Source organism: Orycteropus afer, unplaced genomic scaffold, assembly GCF_000298275.1.
Source record: "Orycteropus afer afer isolate SDZICR_OR568_19922 unplaced genomic scaffold, OryAfe1.0 scaffold00045, whole genome shotgun sequence".
Lineage (NCBI taxonomy): Eukaryota > Metazoa > Chordata > Mammalia > Tubulidentata > Orycteropodidae > Orycteropus > Orycteropus afer.
In genome coordinates, this window is record NW_006921632.1 from 5,758,537 (window position 1) to 5,786,429 (window position 27,893).

Sequence of the window (27,893 nt, forward strand, 5' to 3'; positions counted from 1 at the left end):
AGGCCGGATGGTGCTTATAGGTGGGGGCCCAGGTAGAGTTCCTGTGGGGGGCTGGTGAAGGTGATGTCCCACTCCCATCCCTGTCACCTTCAGGGTGATGTGAAACAGCAGCTGGGCCTACCACAGCCTGCCAATCCTCCTCCTGAGCAGTGTGGCCCTCACATCCATAAGCTTCTCTGCTATCCCCCTCAGCCCACCCCCAATCACTCTGCTGCTCCCTCCCTTCCAACAGTGCCTGCTCCAGACTTGGCTTAGCATTGTGCTCACTGGGGAGCTGCCCCTCCAGGCTCAGGACAAGACCTTGCCCTCAGCAGGAGTAGAGGAGCCAATGGCTCCTCTTGCTTGTCCTGTTTGCCCCAGGAACCTCTAGTGGACAAACCCTGGAGTGCAGATGGGGAATCTGGGTGCGCGACCATTGCCCCTCACAGGGGGCACAGTGACAGACGGCACCAGACATACAGACAAAAAAGAACCCAAACTTGTTTCCATGAAGTCAGTTCCAACTCACGGTGACCTCGTGGGTGTCAGAGTGAAACTGTGTCCGCAGGGTTTTCAGGGACTGATTTTTCTGAAGCAGATCACCAGGCCTTTCTTCTGAGGTGCCTCTGAGTAGACTTCAACCTCCAACCTTTCTGTTAGCAGCTAAGTGTATTCACTGTTTGCACCCCCAGGGACTCCTGCATGGGGACAGAGCATAATAAATACTTGTTGGATGAATGAACTCATGACCTCTATAAGGGCGTCTAGGACCTCCACATCTGTGTAGCCCTCATCCTCACTCTTCATGGCTCTTCATAATTTTGACATCATTTAATGACAAGAAAGACATGCATATTCATATCACCCTATATCTTTGTCATGTATTACACAGTCTTTTCCTCCATGCTTGTTTCCGTTGTATACAGTTGCCATCGTAGGGCATGAACAAATCTATATTCTCCTATGATGTCTCATTGTATTCATAAACATGTTTTTAACACCATCATTTTCTATTAAGTGGAAATATCATAATTTACTTCACAATTTTCCACTTGTGGGTGTTCAAATTGTGTCTAAGTTTCCATATTACAAACAACGTGTTGGTTAATGTCATTATGCACATATTCCACCCTCCTCCCCAAATTTTGGATATAAAGATCTAGTTGAGGGTAGATTTCCCAGAGCGGGGTTGTTAAGCCAAAGGGTAAAAAGATTTTATAGCTCTTATTCCATACTGCCAAATTCATTTCCAAAGAGGTTACACCACCAGCAACATGCCTGCTTCCCCACACTTTCACTAATGTTTGAAAACAGCACCTCCATTCATTCTATTGACAGGGACATTTCTTTGATTAAGATCAGTTTGAACATTCTCCTACTTTACTTACCAGCTGTGTTTCCTCTTTCCTGAAGAGTCTGTTTCTGTCTTTGAACTTTAGTCCACTGCTGTTTGAGTGTTTCTTATCAATTCATGTGAGTTTTCATGACATTCTCTCCCACTTTGGATTCTGCCTTGGTCTTCCTTCTCTTGCTTTGTTTAAATCTCTGGCTGTTCTCTTTCAGCCTCCTTCCCTGGCTTCCAACCCTCTACTGAGGTGTCTGTCTGTCTGTCTATCATCTATCTAATCTATCTATCTATCTATCTATCATCTATCTATCTGTCATCTGTGGTGGTTAAGTTTGTGTGTCAACTTGGCTGGGCCTGGTTGAGTGGCTGGGCAGCTGAATGTAGTTATTCCCCATGGTGAGATGGGTAATTAACTCCATGGTGGAATCTACTGGAGCAGCTGAGTATGCTTTGGGTGTGTGGTCTGCTTCCCGTACATAAGAAACAGCTTTGGGAATGGTCTCCAGCTTACGGCACACTTGAACCCTATATGTAGCCGTGTCGTTATTCAGCAGCCTGACATGCTCTGCTGACCTTGGGACTTTCAGCGGACTTGAATCAATGGCCTGCCGTGTGGTTTGGTAACATCAGGACTGTGCCTTTTACTTGTCAACCTTGGGTTTGTCAGCCTCAGCAGCCAGCACTGCCTGAGTGAAGAAAGCCTCTGGCTTCAGTGGGCCTGGAGCAGGAGGCGGAGCTGAAGCCCAAGGTTGAGGGGCTTTCACCCAGGCCCTAGAGCCTGGCACTTTGAACTTGGACTTAAAGCCTCCAAACTATATGAGAATAAACTCCTGTTTCTTCAAGCCATTCCATTTGTGGTATATTCATGTCAGAGTGGCACTAGGTAACCAGAACACTATCTATCTACCTATCATCTAATTTCACCATCTTCGTGGTTTCTGTCCCTTCCTTCTTCTTCCCTTTTCCGCCTTTCCCCTTTCCCTTTCCCTCCCTTCTCTCCTCCTGTCCCTCCTCTTCACTCCTCTCTACTTTGTGACTGAAAGGGGCAAAGAAGAGGTTACAAGTTGTCTAGACCTGTGCTGCTCAGCACAGTAGCCACTAGCTGCATGGCTGCTGAGCACTTGAAATGTGGTTCATTTGAATTGAAATGTGATGTAAGTATAAAATGCATCTTGATTGTGAAGACTTAGTATGCGGGGGAGGGGTGGGGCGGGGAAGGTCATGTCTTTTAGCTCTATTGGGTTAAATAAATATATTAAAATCAATTTCACCTGTGTACTTTTACTTTTTCTTTTTTTAAATTGTGATTTGGGTGAAAGTTTACAGAGCGAATTCATTATTCCATACAGCAGTTCATGCACATTTTGTTTCATGACATTGATTGCAACCCCCATAATGTAACAGCTCTCTTCCCACTTTCTCCCGAGTTACCTCTTCCCTGTGTCCTCCCTCCCATGCACTCCTCCCACCCTAGCTCTCTCCCTTTGCAAACATTGCCTTTCTGTTCTCCCACAATTGATCGCTCCAAGGAGTGTGTCTACCTGATGTCAATGTTCACCCCATATGCCTGTCTATTGTTTGGCTGGAGGCCATAGGACTGAGTTCAATTCCAGACCTGAAAGGTAGCTAGGGCCATAGTCTCAAGGGTGTCACCATCACCTGTTTACTTTTACTTTTTATAATGTAGTTACTACAAAATTTCCCATATAGGGCTTGCATTATGTTTCTATTGGGTGATGGTCTAGACCCTCCCAGCAGGTGAAACACAGGGCTCCAGGAGCAGAAGGCAAGCACAGGCCACAACAGACAGGTGCATGATGTGGGCCAGCCGAAGCTCCACTAAAAGTCTCCAGGTAGGCACTCAAGGACAGATTCCCCAGGCAGAGCAAAGCAACATGTCCTGGGTACTTCTTCCAGACCTTGACTTCATGAGGTCCTCTGCTCTAGGGCTTGGCTCTCCTGATAGATGTCCCCGTAGATACCCTCTTATTCATGGAGACAATCTCCCAGGGCCATCTAAGAGCTTTCGGTATCCAAATCTCAGTAGTTCATGAGGAGGTTTCCCAACATTCTACCTGGGCCAGGATCAAGACCCTTCTGCACACACGCAAGGGATCCTTCCTCCTATCTATAGCTCTCTCTCCCACCACTGTGGGCTTAGACTTAGACCACCCTAGGCTGGGGAGATGAGGGATGGATATAGGCTTGACTTGACCCTGGACCTCCAGATACAAGTGTGCAGGCACATTATGTCCTCCATTTTGAATGCCTATCCTTCTGATGTCCACTGATGGGGGAACAGAAAGTGAAAAGGAGGGAGACTGGTCTGGCAGGCACACTCCTTCTGCTGCCCTTCCCCTCTGCCTCATTCTCCATTCTCCTGTGCCCAATAGGAGGGCACTGGGCGCTGGGACAATAGTCTGTGTGGGTCTGTCCCTCCCTCTCCCTCCCCAGTTGACTCCACCTCTCCCAGGTCCTGGCTGGGATCCGAAGGCCCCGGGCAAGTGGAGGAAGGGAAGCCACTCCTACTTTCCCAGCTGCTGCTGCTCCTGCCTCTTCCTGTTTTGCTAAAACTCTGGCTCAGGACCCAAGGGGAGGGGAATTTGCCAGCCTCTCCCGCAACACCCCCCCCCAAGGTCAACCTCATCCCCTTGGTCCTCTTAGCGAGTTATTTATAGCCCCTCCCAGGCCCTGGCTGAGGAGCTGGATCCCTCCTCCTTCGAATGTCAGCAGCTGTGGCCATTGCCCCAGAGATACAGCCAGATGTGCAGATCACTCCAGATGTGCAGTCCCAGAACTAGGGAGAGATGGAGAGGTCCATTCGTCAGTCAGTATGGCATTCCTTAAAGGCTGGTCCATGGTCCCTCAATTCTGAAACAACACCTGAGGATTTGGGCAGGTTAGAGACAGTTCCATGTAGTCTTCTCATTCCCAAAGTCTGTCCAAGCTACCCTGTATACCTCAGGAAGGTCAGTTCGGGCTATACACTCACTTAGGTTCATCTGCATTCATTAGGTCAGTACTCATTCTGAGGAGCTCTGGTGGTGTAGTGCCTAAGGCATTTGACTGCTAACCAGAAGGCTGGCGGTTCAAACCCACCAGCCATTCCTAAGAAGGAAGGTTGGGCAATATACTTTTGTAGTGATACTGCCTCAGGAACTCAAGGAGGGATCGCTATGAGTCGGATCCGACTCCATGGCAGTGATTGTGTTGTGTTGCATTCTGAGATTTAATTTGTAAGGGGCAATTGAGGCTTACGAAGAGAAAACATGATCTTTCTTCTATTACTAAGGTTAGCATTTGAGCTTTATTACTAACAGAGCTCAAAGTGTGTCAGACACTGTGCGAAACAGTTTAATAACCCCATTAATCCTCACAACAGCCCTAGTTTGGTAGGCACTTCATACTCTACTTGCAGAGAAGGAAACCAAACCTCAGCAAGGTTTAATCATGTGCCTGAGACCACTCAGTGGGTAAGTGGCAAACTCCAGCCCTGACTCCAAAGCCTTGCTTTTAATCACAATACAGCATCATCTCCCATTATCCATTCCTCTTGATACTTTTAAATGATCCTTTGGAATCTCAGACTAGAGAACACTTGAGTCCAGGCCTTGGGGTCAACCCAAGAGGAAAGAGGTATCATCTAAACCACAGCCTCTGTGCCTCTTCTGCTCTCCTACCCCTAGCCACACAGGCTAAGCTGGTATAAGGGATCTGGCAGGGTAGAAACTTCTAGAACCACTGTTCTAGACTCTCTCTTGGTACCTAGGCACAGAAGGGACAGGTCAGAGCAGGACCACTGCCCCAGTCCACAGTGACTCAAAGATTTGGTAGGTCCTTCCAGCTCTAGGCTTCTGTGACTCAGGGAGTCCATATCTTCTTTGCAGTACTTGCTGTTTGAACTCCTCATTTGACAGTGTTCTCCACTCCACGTTCTTTTCTTAGCCTGTATCCTGCACTCTAGGGGATGATGAACTCCTCAGGGTGGCCCACATTGCCTCTGTGCCTGAGAACCTAGCCTGGTGCTTGCCACAGAGTAGATGCTTAATAATTATAAGCTGGTGAAAAGGAGCATGTTGAAGATCACATGTGGGCTGGGTATTTCCAGGTCTTGTCCAGGACACCCCCACTCACCCCTCTGCTTAGCCACCCTCAACCCCATTTCACTTCACCTCAGCTAATCCCTCTCTTTTCTGCCTCTACTCCTCTGACATACAGGGGCATCATCCAAGCCCACCCTAAAATACATTCCAAGGGGAAGAGAGGTGAATGTTCTTCAGCCAGGACCTCTTCAACGGTCTTTCCTAGAGATTCTGAGGCCAGAGGCACATGCCTCTGAAGAGGGATTATTAAAATGTCTAACAAAGTGGGGTCCTGTCCTTCAGGCAGTACAGCCACTAGGGCCACAGAGGGTCCTGCTGGGAGCATGTGGTAAGGCTGTGAACCCCTAAGACCCCAGTTGGGGGACCACAGTGTCCCTGCAGGGGCTCACTGGAGCGGGTAATCCTGAACTGGCGGCAGAAAGGCATTTTGCAACTCAGACAAATTTCTTCTCGCTGTCAATTAGTGTATGGCCCACTGGCTGCCTCTCTGACCGTAATCTCTGCTGGCATAGGCATCTCTGGGGCTGGGTGGTGTGGGTGTGGAAGGAGCACTGACCTAGAAGCAGGGAAGCCTGAGTTCTGAGCCTGTCCCTGTCACGGATTAACCATGTCCTCTACTGCGAGTTATTTCCTCCTCAGTTCCTCAGTTTCCTCAATTGTAAAACGACAAATTTCTATTGGATTGGGGCATCCCAAACCTCACTATGCCTGGGAGCTGCAATTCCTGGGCACTACCTGTCCCCACTTTTCAAAGAGTGTGATTGGGTCTATGATGAAGTCCAGGAATCCGTTTTTCACAGGTCTTTGTAAGTGTTTTTGATATAGAGCCAGATATGGGAGATTCTAAGGACTAGATAATCTTATAAACCACTTGCAGCTCTGGGAGCAGAGATTCTAGTAAGTGGAGCTGTGATACAAGAGGCATTGGCACTGTGGGGGTTTATCATTAGTCAGTGGTGGGTAGTTTATTTCATCATCGTTATTACTATTAATATTGCTGCTGGTACTGCTATTAGGAGTCCGTGGGTAGCACAAATGGTTAATTGCTCAACTCCTAACTGAAAAAACAAACCAAGCTCACTGCCATCAAGTCGATTCAGACTCATATCGACCCCCATTAGGTTTCCGAGGCTATAAATCTTTACAGAAGTAGATCACCCCATCTTCCTTCCACAGAGCAGCTGGTGGATTTGAAATTCTGGCCTTCTGGTTAGCAGCTGAATGCCTTAGCCACTATGACACCAGAGCTCCTTACTAACTAGAAGTTTGGTGAAATTCATCCAGAAGTGCCTTGGAAGAAAGGCCTGGTGATCTATTTTTGAAAGATCATACCCATGAAAAATCCTATAGAATGCAGCTCTACTTTGACACATAGGGGTCACCATGAATTGGAATCAGCTCTGAGGATAATTAAAAAAAAAAAAAAATATATATATATATATATATATATATATATATATGTAAATATATTGCTGTTACTGAAGGATGTGATGATGCCTCCATCTCTTTGTTTCTGTCATTAACAAGGTTCTAGTTTAAGGAAGCTCTTGCTTAAGTGGGGCTGGGAGAGAAAAGAGGAATGGGCCTTCCCTGGTGGGTGGGGCCTCTTGGCGCCGGAACCTTTCTCTCCCTCTCTCCTGGGTGGAGTTTGGCTGGATGGCTTTGGCGCAGACCTCTGGGGCTGAGAGAGCCTCTCCCCACCCATATTCCTCCCCCACTTTCCCGTATTAGCTGCCTCAGCCTGGGACTGCCCCCTTCTCCCCCTCCTTTCCTAACTTCCTCCCCAGGCTCCTTCCAACCCTCACCAACCTCATTCTTGAGCCACACTAATCTGTTTGCCACCCCGTGCTTCCTTGCCTCGCCCTTGTGCATGCCATTCTCTAGACCTGGAATGTAAACTCCCCTCCCCCCACTGATTCACATTTCTGGACTCTTTCAAATCCCAGTTCATAGCTTTGTCATCCAGGCCACGTTCTGCCCTGATCTGCTCAGGTTGTCCCTGTTGGCTATGCATTCATTGACACGTGGAATGACAGAATCGGGGAACTGCTCTAGACTCAGAAAAATAAGGTGATATGATCTAATCTGCCCGCTGATTTGATAAATGAGAAAACTGAGGCCCAGAGAGGTCAGGACTTGGCTCAGACCACATCGTGAGGGAGATTGTTTTTAATACTTGGCTTTGTGAAACATTTTCGAATATTTTATGTGTTTGTTTTGTTTCCTCAACACATTGTGACCAATATGAGGCTATGTTTTTGTTTTTGCCTTTCCTGTTCTTGATCTCCAGTGTGTATGTGTGTGTATGTGTGTGTGTGTATTCATTTGGAGACTAGAGTGAATATCTGTAATATTTCCTATGCTATCAGGACAATAATTCTAAAACTCACTTTTGCATGTATTATTCCTATGATCTCAGATCAGCCCTGTAAGGTAGGTAGCCAAGGTATTGCCATCTAACAAAGCAGGAAACTGAGACTTCAAGTACTGGGCCTAGAACCCAAGCTCACTGACTTCTAGCCCTGGGCTCTGACACCCACAATGCCTCTCTTCCAGCTCTCTCCTTATGCTCCTGGCTGGAGACTTGGAGCAGTCAAAGGGGTAACCACTGCCATCTCTTACATTCATTGTACCTTCTTCATCTTGGGGTTGAGGAAACACCATCTTTGGCTTCCTGCCCCTCCCCATCCTGCCCTACTGCTTTCTCCTTGTGTCTCCCCACCATGTGTTGGCACATAGGCACATACACATACCCAGAACTGCAGGTGTCTAGGGCAACAGACCACAGGGGAAACCACATCACCTTTGTTGACACTGGAGGGAGGTAGAGGGACGGGGGAAGGGATTTGCTTAGTTTCTCCCCACCTGCCTCAGTCCCCATGGTCATCTCCCCTCCTAACCCAAGCCATCTGAACTTGTGGCAATGCCTCATCTTCTGATTTTTCCATCTAATTTTGTCCCAGGAGGATGTGGCACCTCCTGTCTAAGGGCCTGACATCCTTCTGGGTGGGGGGTCTGCCTGCCTGCAGCCCAAAGCCACACCCCTAACCTGGCATACTTACATAGCCCCTTTGAGCCTGCCTATGCAACGCAACAGAGAAGGAGAGCATATGGCTGGATCAGCGAGGCAGGGAACCAGGCATTTTGAATGCCAAGCACAGATCAGTAAGGGCCTCAAATAACCAGACTACTGGTGCAGGAGACCCTGGCAGCAGCTTCTCCACTGTTTGGGCCACTAGAAGAAATTGCACAGGCTGTGAATTAAATCATGTACTGGCGCTGTGGCCTTGGGCAAATCATTTTGTCTTTCTAAGTTTTGCTTTGTTCATTAACCCTACGGGGATAATGAGATATAAGTGAAATGGCACATGAGACATAGGAGATGCTCAATAAATTCTAAGTATCCTCCCTTCTTTCCTTCCTTCTACTTCTTATATCTGGTTTCCCATAAACACTTTGTTTGGAAGTTGGAGACCTGCCACACATTGTCTGCAAGCTCAAAACCCTGTGCATTGGCACTTGATTCCAGGTCCAGGAAGTAGAATGCAAAGCCAAACCCAACCACATGTCCATTGGTAGATCTCACTGAGGCATTGGGGAATGAGCACCTCTAACTAGTTACACTGGCCATCAGGCAGCTTTGAAGGTAGTGTGTGAGAAGTGGTGCAGGCAGGGCAAAGGGATTGTGGCTGTGGCTACCACACCTAAAAGGCTGAGACAGGAGTGGTCTCAGCTCTGAGATTTAGACCAGATGACTCTCTGGAGCTTTGAATCCTGGCACAAAGTGGGAACTCAATAATATTTGTTGAATGAATGAATGACACCATCATTTACTACCTGTGTGACTGGGTCAGGCTTCCTAATCTTTAGGAACCTTAGTTTCCTCGTCTGTAAAATGAGCACAACAAGGGTTATTGTCAATAATAAATGGCTTAATGTTTGTAAAAGCGAAAGCATAGGGCTGCTACATGGTAAACAGTCAATAAAAGGTAGGTGATTAAGGAAATAGAGACCAGGAGAAAGAGGTCAAGTAAGCCCAGAGCCCCAAAATAGAGGGAGTGCCCTCAGAGTCTGAGTTGGCCAGAGACTCTGGGGAAGTCTCAAGGAAGCCAAGGCAGAATCTTGGGGCCAGTCTGGTCTGCTAGATGTTTAGCTGAGAGGCCTGAACTCAGGAGCCTTTAAAGTAAGTCTCCTGTGGCAACCAGCACAGAGAAGAGAGAGGTAGCCTGAAGTTTTCTGTTTCATGCCTCAGGGTTCCTGGGGGGCTCCCCTAACATATCCCAACAGGGACAGGGACGTATAAGTTAGAAAATGGCTTAGGACCCTGCAGTGTGTGTGTGTGTGGGGGGGTGGGGGTGGTATTTGAGTGTGTGGGGCATGGTAAGTAAAGCTGGCAAGGGGAGGACACAGTCCAGCTGCCCAGATGCGGGTCCCACATGCTGCCTTTCTCTCTGTCTACACTTCGAAGGCAGTGAGTCCTGGTGTGTGTAGAAAGCCACATGGTAGAGTCAGAGGTAGGGAAATATACTCTTTGCTCCCAGCGTTCTTTGTTGTGAGGCTGTTGTTGTTGTTGTTGTTATGTGCCGTCAAGTCGACCCCGACTCATAGCGACCCCTCCTTGGGTTTCCGAGGCAGTATCACTACGGAAGTAGGAACGCCCAACCTTCCTTCCGAGGAGTGGCTGGTGGGTTTGAACCGCCAGCCTTCTGGTTAGCAGTCAAGTGCTTTAGCCACTATGCTACCAGAGCTCCTTGTTGTGAGGCTAGGGAAGGGAAACAACAGGGGAGAGGCTCAGGGTCTCAAGGTCTGTAGTAATTTAGCAGTTTCTCTGGAGGCTGTGGGCACACAGGAGGAGGGATGTAGAAGGAGAGTGATCCTATTTGGAAGTGAAGACTGGGAAGAACATATCTGAGGTGGGAGAATGTATGCGTTGCAGGGTCAGGGTGGGAACCATAGGAAACAGGGTGTATGGGGGATGGCCCACTGGGGAGCAATCATTGAAAGTCATAAACTTGTTGCAGTTCAACAAATACCCCCATGGAGCTTGAATTCTCTGCAAGGCACTTAGAAGACACCATAGGGATGCATCCCTGACCAAGGCAGTAGGTGGGCTCAGGGAATGTCCACTCTTGGGGAAGAAGGAGAAGAGTTGAAACAAGTAGACCAGGTAGGTGAAGGTAAATGCACAGGGAAAGGCTGCCTGGATAGGGCTGGCATCGTTCAAGGAAGGAAAGTGTCCCTCCAGCTATGGAGACCAAGGAAAGCTTCCTGAAGAATGTAGTGTGGGCTGTGGGTCCTGAGGAGTAGAAATATTTCAACAGGTGGAGAAAACACCTGGGGAGGACATTGATTTTGGAGAGAATATCAAGAGCCAAGGCAAGGGAGGGGGAAAGTACAAGCACATGATGAGAGGCAGTTGGCAACCCAGTTGGCTGAAATAACAATAGTAAGAATAGCAATTAATTGAAGCAATTCATTCAAGAGTCCCGGGGTGGGAGCTCTGGTAGCATAGTGGCTAAGGCACTTGACTGCTAACCAGAAGGCTGGTGGTTCAAACCCACCAGCTACTCCTCGGAAGGAAGATGGGGCAATCTACTTCCGTAGTGATACTGCCTCGGAAACCCAAAGAGGAGTTGCTATGAGTCGGGGCCAACTCGATGGCACACAATAACAACAACAGGGTGATGTAAACAGTTTAACCCAAAGGTTAGTTGTTTGAGTCTGCCCACAGGCAGCTCAGAAGAAAGGCCTGGTGATCCATACACTTCCCCAAAATCAGCCATTGAAAATCTTTTGGAGTGCAGTTTTACTCTGACACGTATGGGGTTTCCATGAGGCACCATTGACTCGATGGCAACGGATATAAGTGACACAGCATTTTGAGCACGGAATACCAGGAGGCACTAGCAGAAGAACAGGGGTGAGGAGGAAGGAAGAACAGGCAGCATACAGTACAGTGCCATGTTGTAGGAGGGCATGGATGCCAGGAAAGGAGTTTATGAGGATAAGCTAACAAGTCAGAGGAGTTGGATCATCTGCAGTGTGGGTGCTGAGACCAGGAAAGGGGCTGAAGTAGGAAGTCAGCTGCTGAATATGTCAGGTAGCAACACAAGGTGAGGTCTCAGCTGTGCCTGAGGAAACAAGGAACCTGTGCTTGGGAGGTCTCCCTCAGCACAGCCCTAGGCTAATGTGGGCTTTTGCTTCCAATCTGATATGGTTCTGCCTGTAGGTCTGCCTCAGTTTCTCCTTGTATAGAATCATGAGACTCTTGGGGTTTCTAGGCTTGAGGGAGCTAGGATGGAGACAGATGGGAGTTGCTCCCTGCCTACCAGCGGTGGCTCCTCACACTGTAGGAGAGAACAGTGTCCTGAGTGGTGGGCCTCTCCTTTTCCCAGGACCAGCTGTTTTTCTGGCCCAACATAATTGCCCAAGGGCCTCAGAGCTGATAGGCCTGGCAGCGCAGCAGCACAATGGAGAGGTCCTCTGCCCCTGACCCCTGAATCTGACCTTCTCATCCAGCTAAAAGGGAGGAGGGGTGGGCGCAGGGAGGGCTGCTGTGCACAGCCGGCCCTGAGCTGAGTTTATTAGCTGAGGGAGGGCTGGAGGCGGCTGCATTCCGACTCACAGACTGGAACATTTCTGTGATCCGCTGTAATGCACTGGGAGACACTGGGCACATTGCTGAAGTTTGACTCATAGGGACCGGGTGGGGGAATGACAGGGGGGCTGTGGGGAGAGAGGAATGAGAGGAAGAGAGGAACAGGAGAGGAAGGAAGGAAATCCCTTGAGAAATTTCTTTAAAAAAGGAAAACTTTTAAAATCTGCACCACCCCACCCGCTTTTTTTTTTTTTTTTTTTTTTAAGTGGGAACAGGCTGGACCCTTCTGTTCCCCTCAGCAGGGGTTGGGGGGGTGTTGTGCCAGTGGGGGAGGGCTGGGCACTGATTCAAATCAGATCTTGGAACTTTCCTCAGGCAAGTTGTGTTTGTGAGTGTGTGTGTGTGTGTCTGTGTCTGGGATTCCTTGCATAGGACATGGGACTCCACGCGTGTCCAGCTGCCCTTGTATACAGCTCTTTGCTTGTGGACTCTTCGTGAATGTAGGTATGTGCGCATGGGCATTTTCTTGGAGTGTGTGTCAGTGTAAATGATTCTGCCCTTGTGTAAACATGGATGTATGCTCCTATACGTTGTGTATGCAAGTGTGCGTGCGCTCAGGTATCCGGGAATTGTGTGCAAGTCGATGCGCCGCGCCGCGGAGCCGGGGGGGGGGGAGCGCGGGGCGGCGCGCGGGCCGGGGCCGCGTCCCCGCGTTCCGGGTTGGGGCTGCCTCCCGGGTGGTGAGCCGCGCCCCGCCGCGATCTGGCCGCGCGGTGTGTCTGCGGCCCGCCTCTGCGCCGCGCTGTGCAGTGTCTGACGGGGTTGTGTGTCCCAGGGCCGTGAGCGCCTGCCCCCTTCCTCCCCTCCCCCTTGGCCCGCTCTCAGACTCAGATAAAGCATTTCCTTCCATTGTCATCCTACCCGGCCGGCCGGGCTGCCAGGGCCCTCCCCCTCCCGGCCCCCTCCCTTCCTCTCGCCGTCTCAGTCGCTCTGCAGCCTCCGGCGACTGGGGGGATGTGAGGCCCGCGCCCCAGCCCCCGGCCCCGCCATGAGCCCCCCGCTCTGAGGGCCCCCGGCCCCTGGATGCACAACCCCGGCGCTGGTGAGTACTGGGCGGCCACCCTCCGCCCCGCCCCACCCTGCTCTGCGCGCTGCACCCAGCGCCCGCCCGCCCGGGCTCGGGCTCGGGCTCTGGCTCGAGCTCTGGCCGCCCCGCGGGCCCGGCTTGCTTGCGACCCCCGACCGCGCCCGCGCCGCCAGACTATGCCGGGCTCTGGCAGTCTCCTGGCCGGGGCTGGTTCCGGGGCTGGAGGGCTCGGGCCTCCCGCGAGGCGCCCACATCCCGGGGCAGCGACAGGCCTGAGGGAGGGAGTTGGAGGCCCGCAGGCCGCCAGTGCCCGGGTTCGGAGTCTCATCACCCCCATTCCCCGTGAGGACGAGCCGGGGGACCGTGGAGGGAGGGACCGCGCCGCAGCCCCGGGAGGGGGCGGTGCTCCGGGGCGGAAGGTTTGGAAGCGCTGGGGCAAAGACCTGGATCCACTGAGTTGGGGCTGGGCTTGTGGGGCTGGACATCAGCGCCCCCATCCCGTGAAGCAGTGCAGGACCCTACCCTGTACCTTGAGGGGGGCGGGGGAAGAGCGGCCCCCTGGAGGGAGAGTCTCGGGCAGGGAAGGTTTTTCTGAGCACTACCCCCACCCTTGCTCACCCATCAGGGTGAAGAGACACCTGTGCCCAAGGGTGCTGTGGCGATGCCTGCAGGGGCGCGGGAAGGTGGGGACCGCAGACCGTGAGCTGAGGGGTGGGGGACAGGATGTGAGCCTCCCCCTGGCCTGGGGTCTGTTGGTGCTGGGGAGTGTGTGAACAGGCAGCAAATCTGGCAGCTGAGCTGGGCTCCTTGGACTGGAGTTTCTAGGCTTTTGGGCTGAGGGAGAGCCCTTTGGGGCCTGCAGGCCACCCAGATCCCCATACCCTTCTTTCCTTCACTCTGGCTGCTGCTAGGTCTGACTTCAACCATTGCCGCTTCTCCTACCCAGTCCAAGCTATTCCCTTATCTGCTGGCTGTCCTGCAGACCCAGAGACCTCCCCTGCATCTGGACATTGGCTTCCTTGTTGCTGCCCATCCTCCCCACACCCTTGTTCCAGATGTGCTTGAGGTCCAGCATAACTTGCCAGTTTCTAGGGTGAAAATTGGGCATTGGCCTTCAGTGGCCTTGCTGGAGAACTCAACATCTTGACTTGGTGTCTTGTTCCCTGGACCTTCACCTGGAACTGTGGGGACCTCCCTAAACCCTGCCATCAAGCTGGGAGACTGACTCAGTTGCCACATTTTGATGGCCTATTTCTCCCCCAACAGGAGCTCACGGACCAGGCCCCTGCAGTGGCACACTTCTGTCCTCACATCAACCTTCTTACACCTGTCCAGACTGCTCTCCAGCCTCTGCAAACCATCTCTTGCTCCTCAATTGCTTAGCATCCAATTGTTCCTCACTCTGCCCTCTGTTCCCTCTGCCCAATCCAATATTAAGTAATTTTCCTCTTCTCTGCAGTCACTTTTGAGGGAAACTGAGGCACAGAGCAGCACTCTACTATGATACACCCAGTGGAGCCAGTTCCTAGACCCTTTCTGCCTTTAGTCCCTTGATGTTCCTTGCTTCCTGGCAGAGCCAAGATCAGTCCCACTCAGGGAATAGCCTCTTGGTATTAGTAGAATGTCCTGGGGCAGTGCTCTCCCAAGGCTTCTGTGTTCCTTAGCTTGAGCCTCTATTGAGTATACGTTACTCTGGCTGCCAGGTCTTACTTAAGCTGAGATCCTGAGGCTGAGAATGTTTCATTCTAGGTCTTGCACTGATCCTCTCAAGGATCTAAGCTCTCCACTCTATTTGACATGAAATTCAGTTTCCCCATCAATAAACTGTAGAGAAAATTCCAAATGCATACTTTTCAGAGCTCATAAAAGGATGAATCAGTGTATAGTGTGGGTGCTATTATGCCGCCCCTCACACTTCCCTTGGAGATAACGGAGATAATGGGCATCAGCTTGGTGGCTTCTGGGCATGAGAGTTAAAACTTTTCTCTTCCTCTGCTCACTCCTCAGTCCTAATGGAGAACCCCAGGGAGTGGGAAACTCATGTGTGATGGGAGGTGGAAACCTTCTTATAGCTGGGGGCATGCTTGTCCAAGAATCCGGTAGGCAGAAGTCTGTATAACCTCTTTTTTTGTTTTTCTCCCAGCCTTTCATTAAGAACGGTCACTTTTGAAGCTGGCAGAGGAGGAGCTAATGCAAAGCCCAGGGTCACTCAAGCTAGGGAATGGCAGGGTTGTAACCAGACCTTCTCATTCTCCTGGCACCCATTCTCCTGGCCTTCTCCTTCCCCGGTCTGGCTTAGGTCCTTTTCCTGCCTTCCCCTCACATCTTGGCCTTGCCTGTTGACGGTCAGACTTGGGGCTAGGGCTTCCAGTGGGTTGTGGGGTATTGCTGGAAGCAGGGCTAGAGTCAGGCCTGGATGGAGGAGGGGGCATCTCTCCTCCCTCAGCCTCCTGGAACTGTTGTGTTTGTGTATGTTGGATTTGTTCACTAGATGGGGCACTTCCTCTGGGGCAGGAAGCTTTGATTTCCTGTGGTGGGAGGGGGGATTGGTAGGGATTAGGAGTAGGGGGCTCAGTTTAGGGCCATCCCTGATGTTTGGAACCACTCAAGGGCAGAGTTTCTGCATAAAGCTGCCTTCCCTAACCAAGGGAAGGCCAGAAGGAGAGCATTACTGAAGAGGCCCAGGCTGAGGAGGGGGAAGGAGGCCATAAGGGCAACAGGCTGAGGGGGTGGGCGACACAGCAGGAAGCCCAGTCAGCAGGTGACCCTGCCGGGTATTGTGTTTCCCTGTAATATTTTCCTCTGTTTCTGTAGTAACCTTCCCTGAGGGACCAGGCCTTCGGGCTGCCGGAAGGTGCCCCCAGACAGCCCTTTCCTTTCCTTTAGAGGCCTGGGTATTAGAGGAGGAGTGCCCAGATCTAGCTACCACCCCAACTGTTTTGGCTCCTTAGGACCAAGGCCTGGGGATCTAGGAAGTGGGCCCAGCAAGCATTGACCTGGGGCCTGGGTGGAGGCCCTTTTGCATCTTGTGGGAGAAAGGGGAAGAAGGGGGCTGCTGGAATTTGGGGAGGGCTCCGTGCTCAGCCTCTGCCTTCCTTCATCCCTTCTCTCCACTGCCCTCCTCCAGCATCCATCCCTCCCACTAGGTGGAGGAGGATAGCAGGGGTGAGGGTGGCAGAGGTGTGTCTATCAGCAGAGCATAGTGCCTTTGGTCCTGGACCAGAGGCAAAATAAATTTAGGCTAGCGACTGTTTAGTGTGGCTATCCATGTGGTGGATGTATGTGAGCACTGAGTATGTGGTGGGTGGGTGGGTTTGTGCCCCTGGGCTGTGTAGGTATTGTGTGTGGTTCCCCGACAATTTATGATCCCTGTGGTAGCTCTGTGTCGAGTATTTTGGGAGTATACTTGACTGCTAACCAGAAGGCTGGGGGTTCAAACCCACCAGCCACTCCTCAGAAGGAAGACTGGGCAATCTACTTCGTAGAGATACTGCCTTGGAAACCCAAGGAGGGGTCGCTATAAGTCGGAATCCAGTCGATAGCAGTGAGTTTTTGTATAGACATACAGTATAGATGTGTGTGATGTGTACTGTGCACTTTTGTACATTAAGGTTCTGTGTAGGCTATATGGGCATTTGGGATGGGGGTGGATATAGGGTCGCTGAGCTCCAGTGGCACTGTGGTTAAAGCATTGAGCTGCTAACCAAAACGTTGGCAGTTCAAACCCACCAGCTGCTCCATGGGAAAGACCAGGCAGTCTGCTTCTGCAAAGATTTACAGTCTTGGAAACCCTGACAGGCAGTGCTGCTGTGTCTTATAGGGTCACTATGAGTTGGAATCAACTTGATGGCAGTGGGTTTGATTTTCGGTTTGGTACAGGGTTGCTATGAGTTGGAATCAACTCGGTGGCATAGAGCAGCAACAATAGGTACACCTGTGTAGGAGGGATTTTTATTAGAAGTCCACATGTGTGCTGGAAAGCACCATCTCCAACATGGCCCTCAAATGCCAGTTCCTGGACCATTAGCCTCAGCGTCACCTGGGTAGTGTGTGAAAAATAAAGATCCTAAGGCTCTATCCTAGACCTATGTAGCCAGCAGTCAGAATCTGTGGGGGTGGGGACTGGGAATCTGGATTTCAGCATGTGTCTTAGATGATTGTGATGTGCAGCCACATTTAAGGACCACTAATCTAGGAACCTCTTCATCCTTTCTTTTGAGGAAACTGAGACCCATAGGAAGGCTTGCTGAAGGTCACAGGGGCATTAAGAGAAAAACCCATATAAAACTCAAGCCTTTCAAGACCTGCCCAGGACTTCCCACTCACCTGTGCACCTTTGTGTGTGCATGTGCTCGCATGCCCATTCTCCGCATGATGAAATGAGCAAATGAGGCTGGTGCAGATGCTGAGTGGGGCCTGCCTCTCCCCTGGGTCCCAACCTTCCTGACCTTGCTCTTCCTTTTATATCCTGCTTCCTGCTCTCTGGGGAAATCCTGGAACTGTTAAAAAGCAGCCCTAAAGGTGAGGTTAGCAACCAGGGGACTCTATTCACTGAGCCAGTTAATCAGCTGTCCATCCCTTCATTGGATACTTACTTACTGAGCCTTGCAGTGTGGTGTGTACTGGGCACAGGTGTAGGGTGAACACACTGGGAGAGAGTGTCTGATCGCAGAGAACTTCTCTAGTGGAGGAGGCACACAGTGGCACATTACCAAGGAAAGAAATGAGTCTAGATTTTGGTTGCACATTGTGATAAGCCCTAAGAAAGATACAAACTGGGTGCATCAATAGAGAATAGCAAGGTAGCACTTCTTTAGATAGGGTGCCCAGGGGAGGTGACATTAATGCCCTCTCTTACCTCCCCAGACTAGAAATGAGCTCTTAGAGTCTTCTGAGCTACACTTAGGAACTGCCTGGATCCAGTGAGGGGCCTGGGCTAAATATGGGAGCTGAAGTGTTCATTTCTTGCGTAGTGTGAGGTGACAACATGGTTTCCTAACCTCAAGAAGCTCCTAAAGGTTGGCAGAAGGAATGAGAAAGGATTGCTGAACAGAGCCAAAATGGAGACTACTCTGTTGCAGGGGAGAGCAGCCTTTTTCCTTCCTGGGCCTCTTCCTGGGAACCCTGTGGGCATGCTGGATGCTGGGAAGTAGGCAGCCTCTCTCCTGGAGCTCTCAGGCTCCACCCCATTCCTGACCCTCCTGCCTCACCTTCGTCCCACCTCATTCCCTTCTTCCCCATCTCCCCACCTGGGGAAACACTGTGCCAAGTCCCTCCCCTCTGGGTCTAGCCTGGCTGCCTCTGTGGCCACTGGGATTTATTCATCTGTCTCAGGAATCACTGAGGAGAGAAGTGGTTGAGACTTAGAAGGGCCCTGGAAGACAGGACAGTACCAGAAAGAAGGGCTGGATCTAGAGAAAGGGACTGGGACCAAGAAGATAGGGCTCAAGAGAGGGCTGAGGCTAGCTGAGCAGGGGCCCAGGGCAGAAAAGGTGTGGATGAGAACCTGGGCCCAGACACAGCTCTTCACCTGGGTGCTCCAGTGCCCCTCCTAGGTCCTTGGAATGTGCTTCCCAAACTGAGTGAGACTTTAAGGCCAGAGGAATGAATGGATTCCAGCAGCCAGCTCTACATATGCCAGAAGGACATGCCCTGTCTGGTCCACCTGCACCCCTACTCCTTGACCCCTCTCTCAGGAGGTTAACTTTCACATCAGGAACTTGGGTGTAAAGTTCTTGATCTAGCCAGCAGCCTTCAGACCCTCTCACCTTCAGTTGGGGGACCCTGGTCTTCTGGCTGCAGGGAGGTGGCCCCACCCAGCCCTTTCCTTGGAGGGCTGAGAGTTAGAGGAGCCCTCATGTAAGATAAGAGGCCTGGGATTGGTTTCCCAACCTCCACACCCTGCCAGGGCTGTCATTCCACCCTGGGCCTCCCTTCAAGCTCTGGTGCACTCACTCCGGTGTCTCCCAGGCCCTTCTACTAAAGTTGCATCCTGGCCACTCTACAACTCCAGAGCAGGATGGGGAGGGGGCTGCTGCTAAGGAGGACAGCCCTCAGCTATACGGGCCATCCTCACCCTGCGTCCACACCACTTCCTCCCCTCACCCCCACCATGTTGCCTTCAGGGATTAGAAACTCTTGGTTTGGAAACCTTGGGCCTCAGGCCCTGGGGATAGTAAGGGGTACTTCATTCCCCTTTAATAAGAGTCCAACTCAGCTCTCTGCAAGGCTCATTCATTGCAAGGAGCCTAACTGTGGCTCCCGCAGCAAACTTCAGTCCCTAAGGTCCAAGGTCCCCTGCACCCCAGCTCCCAGGCTGTCAGGTGGAAGTGGGGCAGGCTGGGAGCTGCACGTTCGGAAAGAGTCCGGGGTGGGGAAATTCGGCGACTGGGCTGTAACCGTCTTGTTTTGCTTGTCCTACAAACCTGCACGTCCGGGGCAGCCGCTGCGCCCTCCGGGGCCTTCAGGTTCTAGAACTGCTCTCAGAATGACAGGGTGGTGGCACCCGGTTGGGGCAGGGGTGAGGGGGTGAAGGGGGAGCCCCAAGCAAGGGAGAGCTGGAGGGTTAAAAATAGCAGCAGCCGGGTTTCGGTTAGCAAATGTGGAGGCGGGGGGGGGGGGGGGGGGGGGGGGGGGGGGGGGGGGGGCGGGCAATGTTTGCCCGCTGCACCGGTTGTGTTTCCCCCAGTCCCCAGAGTGAGTCACGGTGGAGCCACTGCCTGGCACTATACCCCCACCCCCACCGGGCGAGGGGTGAGCGCAGGGGTTCGAGAGCTTGGAGGGAAGGTGCTAGAGAGGATGCGAATCTCCCTTTCAGGCCTTTAAGGTAGTGTTGAGTTGGGCCAGGGGCATTTTGTAGTATAAGTGAAGTGTGGGAATCTGAGGCCGAAGTCCTGGGCCAAATAGCAGTGGGACCTTGTGCAAGGCTACTGAGGGTTCTAAGCCTTGGATTCTTAAAGTGGGACTTGCACAGATACACATTGCTATCAAGTTGATTGGGACTCATCCTGACCCTATAGGACAAAGTAGAACAGTCCCTATAGGGTTTCCAAGGCTGTAAATCTTTATGGAAGCAGACTGACTCATCTTATGTGGCACACCCCCCCCAGCGGCCCCTGGGTTCAAACCAACAACCTTTTGGTTAGCAGTCCAATGCTTTAACCACTGCACCACCCAGGTGCCTTTGGACTTTCATATATGCCTATGTAAACACCTGTAGGAGCTCTGGTGGTGCTGTGGTTAAAGCATTGGCCACTAACCAAAATGTAGATGGTTTGAACCCCCCAGCCATCCACAGGAGAAAGATGAGGCAGTTTGTGTCCATAAAGATTTATAGCCTTAGAAACCCTATGGGGCAATTCTACTATGTCCTATAGTGTCACTGTGAGACAGAATTGACTTGATGGCACTGGGTTTGAAACACCTTCTGAAGGCCCAGCTGTTGTTGGTTATTGTCAATAGACATTCAGTGTGACAGAACAGAACTGCCCCGTAGGGTTTGCTAGACTGTAATCTTTATGGAAGCAGATAACCAGGTCTTTATCCTGCAGAACTGCCGGGTAGGTTTGAATGCCAATCTTTTGGGTTAGCAGTTGAACACTTAACAGTTGCACTACCAGGCTCCTAAAAGTCTCTACAGATGTTAATTATATCACCTTAAACCAGACTTTGCCCATTGCAAAACCAGGCAGAAGAGCCCTCCTTTAGGACAGAGGGGAGAATGGGATGGTGACCTTGGCAGAATCCCTATGTCTCCTGCAAAAAGCTAAGTGTGACCTTGGGCAAATTGTGCCTCAGTTTCTTCATCTGTAATGTGAAAATAATAGTTTCAACCCCATAGAGTTGCTATGAAGATTAAAGGAGATAATGTCAATAAGTACCATGCCTGGCATGAAATCAGTGCAAGCTAAATTTTCATCATTATTATTAATGTTATTGTTCATAGTTTTGAAGGTCAGGGATAGGGAATGTTAAAGACATGAAGGAACAGAAACTGAGCCCAGCCCCAGTTCACAGAAAAAAAACAGGCCAAATTCCCTGTTCCAGATTCCTCCACCCAAAAAGGCCTGGAACAGCAGGAGCCTGTAGCCAGAAGTCCCAGGGTGGACCCCTTCTTCTCTCTTCCACTCAATATCCCCCTGCCTCACAAAGTGAGGCAGGGCAGGGAGGGATCTGAGGGCCCCGAAGCCAGCTGGCGCTGAGGAGGGGCAGCCACGTCAGCCTGGGGAGGGTCTGGGATAGGACCGCCCCTGAAGGGCCGATGTGCAATACCTTGCCAGCATCTGCTGGGGTGACCTTTATTTTAGCTCCTCCCTGGCAGCTCTTAAGAGGAACATGAGGCAAAGGAGGGATGGAAAGGTCAGTGATGTCAGCAGTGAGTATTCCCAGCACAGCGGCCCTGGAAGAGCCATGAGGCATTGCTTTCAGGAAATGATTATTATTCAGCCTACAGGCATTTATTAATAAGTCCTGACTTTTGTGCCCAGTCCCATGGTGGGACCTCTGTGTGATTCAGGAGAGGCAGAAGATGCTAGGCCATGAATGACGTGGGACCTGGGAGAACTGAGCTCCAGGAATGCGCAGAGTCAGGGAAAGAAAGCTCTGTGACCTAGTTCTCACAAAACCTAAGGTCTCACCTTGACTTTACTACCCATGGGCTGTGCCACCTTTGTATATGTGTGTGTGCACACATACTATATATATAAAAAACCAAAAGCCAAACCTGTTGCCGTCAAGTTGATTCCAACTCAGGACTACCTCATGTGTTACAACATAGAATTGTTCCATAAGGTTGTTTTTTAAAAAACAAAACAAAACAAAAACTATACTCTTTACAGAAGCAGTTCACCAGTTCTTTCGTCTGTGGAGCCTCTGGGTGGGTTTGAACCACCAACCTTTTGGTTAGTAGTCAAGTGCAAACTGCTTGTGTCACCAGGCCTCCTTCATACAGATACATACACCTATCTCTCACTTATAGATTATCTTGTTATCCAACATTTCACATTTATGATAATAGTAAAATATGTATTATCCAACTCTTTCATGAATTAATAAGGTACGTAATGAATGCCAAGGTGCGAGGCAAGAGAAACCCTAGCTGTGATGGTTAAGTTAGGTGTCAGCTTGGCTGGGCCATTGATTCTCAGTGGTTTGGCAGTTATGTAATGATGTAATTTGGCAGTTATGTAATGATGTAGTCAGCTTCCATTTTGTAATCAGGTGTGGTCATCCTCCACTTTTGCATAACAACAATTTTTGCATAATGACTTGGTCTTTGGAACTTAATCATGTCAATAAGTGATAAGAGGGTATTGTTGTTAACATGCTGTGGAGTCGGCCGACTCAGCGACTCCTCCTTGGGTTTCCGTGGTGGTATCACTACGGAAGTAGGATTGCCCAACCTTCCTTCCGAGGAGTGGCTGGTAGGTTTGAACCGCCAGCCTCCTGGTTAGCAGTCAAGTGCCTTAGGCACTATGCTACCAGAGCTCCTAGAAGAGGGTATAATGTTATTTAATTACCGAGGCAGTTCATGTACATTGTAGATAATCAGACCATGCAGGGAAGAAAAACTAAAAAATGAAACATCTCATAGTGCCATCACTCAGAGACCAACACCCTAATACCTTAGTGCATATCTTCCCATTTGTGTGTATGTCCTTATATGTTGTTCTTTTTGCCAAAATGAGATCACATACATATGCCAGTTTTTAGTCCATGATCTCCACCTTACATTACAGTAAATTTTCATCTCACCTTATACCCAGTTGGTCTGAAATGGTTCTTCACAGCTGTCTTGTCCAAGCTGGTATCCAGGCCCATGCATCTGGTGATTAAGTTCTCTGAAGGCTGTGTAAGCACCCTGGCTGGATTTTTTATCTGGAAAAAGCCCCTGCCAACCAAGTCTCAAGGGCAGCCCTGGATACAAAAGGAAATAGGCCATCTGAAGAAGCTGCCTGACAGATCTTTGCCATCCTCCAAAAATAACAGGCAAAGGAGAGGGACACGAGGGCACAAATGAGATGAGGACCTCTGGGGTATTTACTGTCATTAATATTAATGTGGTATCCTGTGAGTGCCAGCATTCATGGCTTGTTGCTATTCATGGACTCCTATCCGCAGTGCCTCCTTGGTTCTTACTGAGTGTCTCATCCTCAGGCCATGGGACAGGCCTGGGTCTCTGCAGTTGCCTCTGCCTTCCCACACCTCAGGTCAAGGGTGCTAATGGCTGTCTGGCAGTGTTCCTAGTCCCCACAAGCCTGCTGTGAAGGTGGGTGCTCTCCTTGCATTAGAGGATGCCTCCACCTTTCCAACTGCCCCAGGCCTGGCTATGTATATGAGGCCTGCAGTGAGGAAGACCATCTCCCCACAAGAGAATTCACTCCAGTGACCCACTCAGAGGGTAACTTGTTCTGATTATGCAACCTGCCTTTTACAGAGGGCTTGACAGTTTCCAGAGAGCTTTCACAGACCACATTTGATCCTCTACAGCAGCTTAGTGAGGTTTGCTTGTTTAGTTATATACCCTGCTTGAGGCAGCTTACAGGAAACACAGTAAAATGGTAAAGTGTGTATTTAAGAAGCCGGGAAAACATAAAATGAAAGGAGAGCATTTTGTCCTTGAAACTAAAGGAAAAAAAAAAAAAAAAAGCGAGAGACACAAGGCAGAGATTACTATCTTTGTCTTTATTTTTGTTGTTGATGGTTTTGGATAGAGCATTGAGCGCCACACACTTTGTAGAAATATGCCAGTGCTGGGAGTCATGCCCAGGCCTTCAGACTCCAGGACCACACTGTGTCTTGAGGCCTCCCGGTAGCCTCACCTCATCACCCAATAGAAGGCGGGGCTGAACTGTTGTATGTACTAGTGTAGTGATCATGAGCTTAGGGTCTGGAATCCAGCAGCCCGCTTGCCATCTGTGCGACCTCAGCAAGTTTCTTAACCTCTTTATGCCTCGGTTTCCTCATTTGTAGAACACAGATAATAACAGTATCTGCCTTCCTTACAGGGTTATATAAGGACTAAGTGAGATAATAGAAATACAATGCTTTAAAACAATAACCAGCATACACTCAGTATCTGGATGGTGATGATGATGATGATGACTTAAAAGTCTCCCTGATAGTCTTGGAAGTGGGTTGATTGGTTTTGGTGCACAGGTGAGAGGAGCTAAGAGAGGCCCATCTCTAGGCTTCCTGTACAGCTGGGAGGAGCAGAAACAGGGTACATGGGAAGGCAGAGTCTAGCTGATGAGATCTCAGGAGCTGAGGGAAAGACAAGGAACAAGGAATGATGTAAAACCTCAGAGAGGAGAAGGAGCCGTTTTGAGAGGCAGGCCCAGGGATAGTGACCATGTTTCCTGTTGGGGTAAGTGCTGGCCCTTGAGAAAGACCATCATGGGCTGGCTGCTTAAAAGGGGCAGCTGGACTGAGTGGGGCATCACGGGGGGTGGAGAGAGACGAGAGGAGGAGAGATGAAGACAGACACTGACAGAACCTAGACTCTTATCCCTCAAATTGGCCCTCAAATCTTGACTACTCAGGATATTTTGCTGATGATAGGAAAGATGGAAGTTAGACATCGTGATGAACTTCCTGTCTCCGGGGTGGGAGATAAAGGAGCAGGGATTGAGATAAGCATGGAACTTCTGTCTTTGAAGGCTTTGGGGACCTGAGAAATCCTGGCACATTCTAGAGTAGGGAGAGCCTGCTGGCTAAGGAATTCCCTAAGTGGGCAGGGTAGTGAAGGAGCAGGCTGAGCTGTAAGGAGAAGGCCGTGGTGACAGGAAGTGGATGCAGACTCTCTAGGCCTGCCACCCTGAGGAAGTAGCTGTGCCCCTCTTTTCACAAAAGGTGAGCAGGGGAGGTTGAGTGGTGGTCTGGGAGGCCCCAAGAGGAGCCAGGCTTTGAAAGAACCCTTGTTTTTCATTATCAGAGGACAGCAGGGCTCTGCAACAGCCACATGCAACCCAGAATGGCCCCAACACCCCCTACCTCAAGATCCAGCCAGGTCTCCATCTGTGAGGAGAGGCCACAGGGTGGAATGAGGGGCCTGGGTTGGGGGGCAAGGAGCCAGAGAGGACGCTTTCCCACCTCCAGGGAGCTCAAGCTGCCGCTACCATGGTTACGTCTACTTCCTGTTTGATTCATCTTAAACAGCAGAAAGGAGGGGCGTGGCTCCCAGCTCCGGCCACCGCTGCGTGGGGCTGTTTACAACAGCCGCATGTGGGATTCCCAGAAAGAGACTCCAAACCGGACATCCTGCGGCTGCAAAATACCCAGGTGTCAAGAGCTAAAAATAGCTGCCACAGGGCCCCAGCCACCCAGTGGTGGCGAGGAAAGGGACATGCTCACAGTGGAGGTGGGAGGGCCAGCTTTGTGGCCACACAGCCCATCCAGTCTTCTGTCTGGTGCACAGCTGCTGAACCCATGGAGCTTTTTGGTCCCCTGGTCTTGGATCAACATCAGGCCTTCATCTGGCCATCCAGGTCCCTACTTCCCCCCTGGAGAGGACCATGGCCCTGCCCCGATGGGCAGCTGTCTCCCCTGCTTGCATGAGAGAAACCCTGCAGCTTGCTTTGGGGTGAAGATGAGGAATCCTCAGAGGGGCTTGGGGAGTATCTAGAGCAAGAATATAGCAGGGAACCCAAGGGTAGGGAAAATGGAGCTGATGTTAACCTCTGATCAGCCCCTTGTTCTGAGCAGGACAGGACATGTAGTCCCAAGTTTTTGCTTGGTTTCCATGAAGTCAACCATGCTGTGATTCTTCAGGGTTGTCTTCACAAGGCCTCGAAGCTGAAATAGGCAGCTTCTACCCTCTCAGTTGTAGCTGGGCTAGGGATTGCCCCTGGCACAGGCTTTTGTGGGACTATGTGGTTTGGCATCTTTTCCCCATGCCCACCTAGTCCCTGAATTTGCCCTGCACCATGGCCGGTGGCATGTGGAAGTGCTGAGGGAGGAACAGTGGAGTGTATGGGTTCAAAGTATGCATTCTAGAGCCCAATTGCCTGGCCTCAAGTCCCAGCTCAGCCACTTCCATGTTATATGACCTCAGGCAAGTTATTTAATACTGCTGGGCCTCAGTCTATTCATCTATATAATGGGGATAAAAACAATAACTGCTTCATAGGGTTATCATGGGGGTTAAGTGAGTTAACAAATGCAAGGCACTTAGAACAACTCCCTGCACATGGTATAGTCTCAGCTGTTCAGGTGGAAGAGAAAGGGAAGAGATCACAGCTGGGAGAGGCAGGAGATAAGAGATAGGGCAGAGGGATGTGTCAGGGAGAAATGGACTGTGGAAGAGGAGGGGAAAGGATGCACTGATTGGTTGGCTGGTGGGTTTGAATCACCAGCCTTCTGGTTAGTAGTCCAATGTCTTAGGCACTACGCCACCAGAACTCTGATTTTTTTGTGTTTGTTTTTTAGTTTAGATGCTGGAATGCTTATGCCAGACGGGAGGTTGCAGACAGGGTTAGGAGACAAATAGTAATAGCCACCAAGTAGGGAAGACCTACTGTGTGCTAGGTGCTTCACACAGAGCATTGCTAATCTCAGGTGGACTCCTCAAGGTTGGGATACTTACTGACTTATTATAGATGAAGCCGCTGAGGCTTACCCAGGTTAAATCCTGTTTCTGGCTCTCCCTGCCAGTCACTGATGGAGTCAGGGTTTGAACTTGGGTCTATCTGACTTCAAAGCCAATGTCCTGTATGCTGTGCACCCTCACTTCCATGACAGTTGCAGCCTGTCAGACTTCATGTGGCAGGAGTTTCCAGCAAGCTTGTAGCCCTTTGGGTTCTGGATAAATCTGAGCAATAAGCAATTTAGAGCCAAGATTGTGAACAATATGGGGAAGTTCTGGAAGGCAGTGTTCTCAGTCCCTGGGGTCCATTTACTCCTCTTCTCTCCTCATTTGCTTTCACTCTGACACCAAATAAGTGCTCACAGCCCTCTGAGAAGGGCAGTGAGGGGCTGATGAGCAGAGGGTCCCCAAACTCAAGCTGGAACTGGGATGCTGTATGTTCATGTTCTGGTTTCAGTTCAGCCAGTGACCGAGAGTCTTCAGACACTTGTCCTTGCTGGAACTTACTGTCTTCCTCTGGGACACAAGGAAAGCTGTTCACCAGGTCTTCTCTCTGTGGCTCTGGGCTTTTCTGAACTCAAGGGCTCCCAGCACAGAGTCAGAGAGTGAGGGGGGAAGGGAGCAGAACTTTTTCCTGGAATTGCACTTGGAAGCAGCTCCTGTTGCCAGCACACACACATGCACACACACACAAACATGCACACACACAGCCTTTCTGAGCAGAGTGTGTATCATAGATCATCATCACAAAGTATCCCTTCTCAGCCTGGTAATAAACACTGGAGTTCAAGGCCACTAATTTTTTTCCCATCCAGAGTGCACAGTGTCCGGAATCCATGGTTACTAGGGGAGTGAGGCACAGAGAACCTGGCTCTGCTTTCAAGTGCAAACGCTGCTGTCCAGCCCTCAGGCTGGTCCCGGCAGGCAGAGGACTGAGGCTGGGATTGGAGGCCTGACAGAAGTCTTTAAGAGTGGCTCTGGAGCCCAGTTCAGAAACAGATCTTTCTTGGGGGTCTGGTCCTGCCAAAGAAAAGATGCCTTACAAAAGCCCTAGTGGCAGGGGATTGGGGGTGGGTGGGTTAACCATGTCCTGGGGAAGAATTTGCCTCCAGCATGAGTGAGCTCCTTGGGGCTCACAAATTTCAAAGAAGGGCCAACTGAGAAATATTCATGCCATGTCCTAGGCAGGTGGCTAG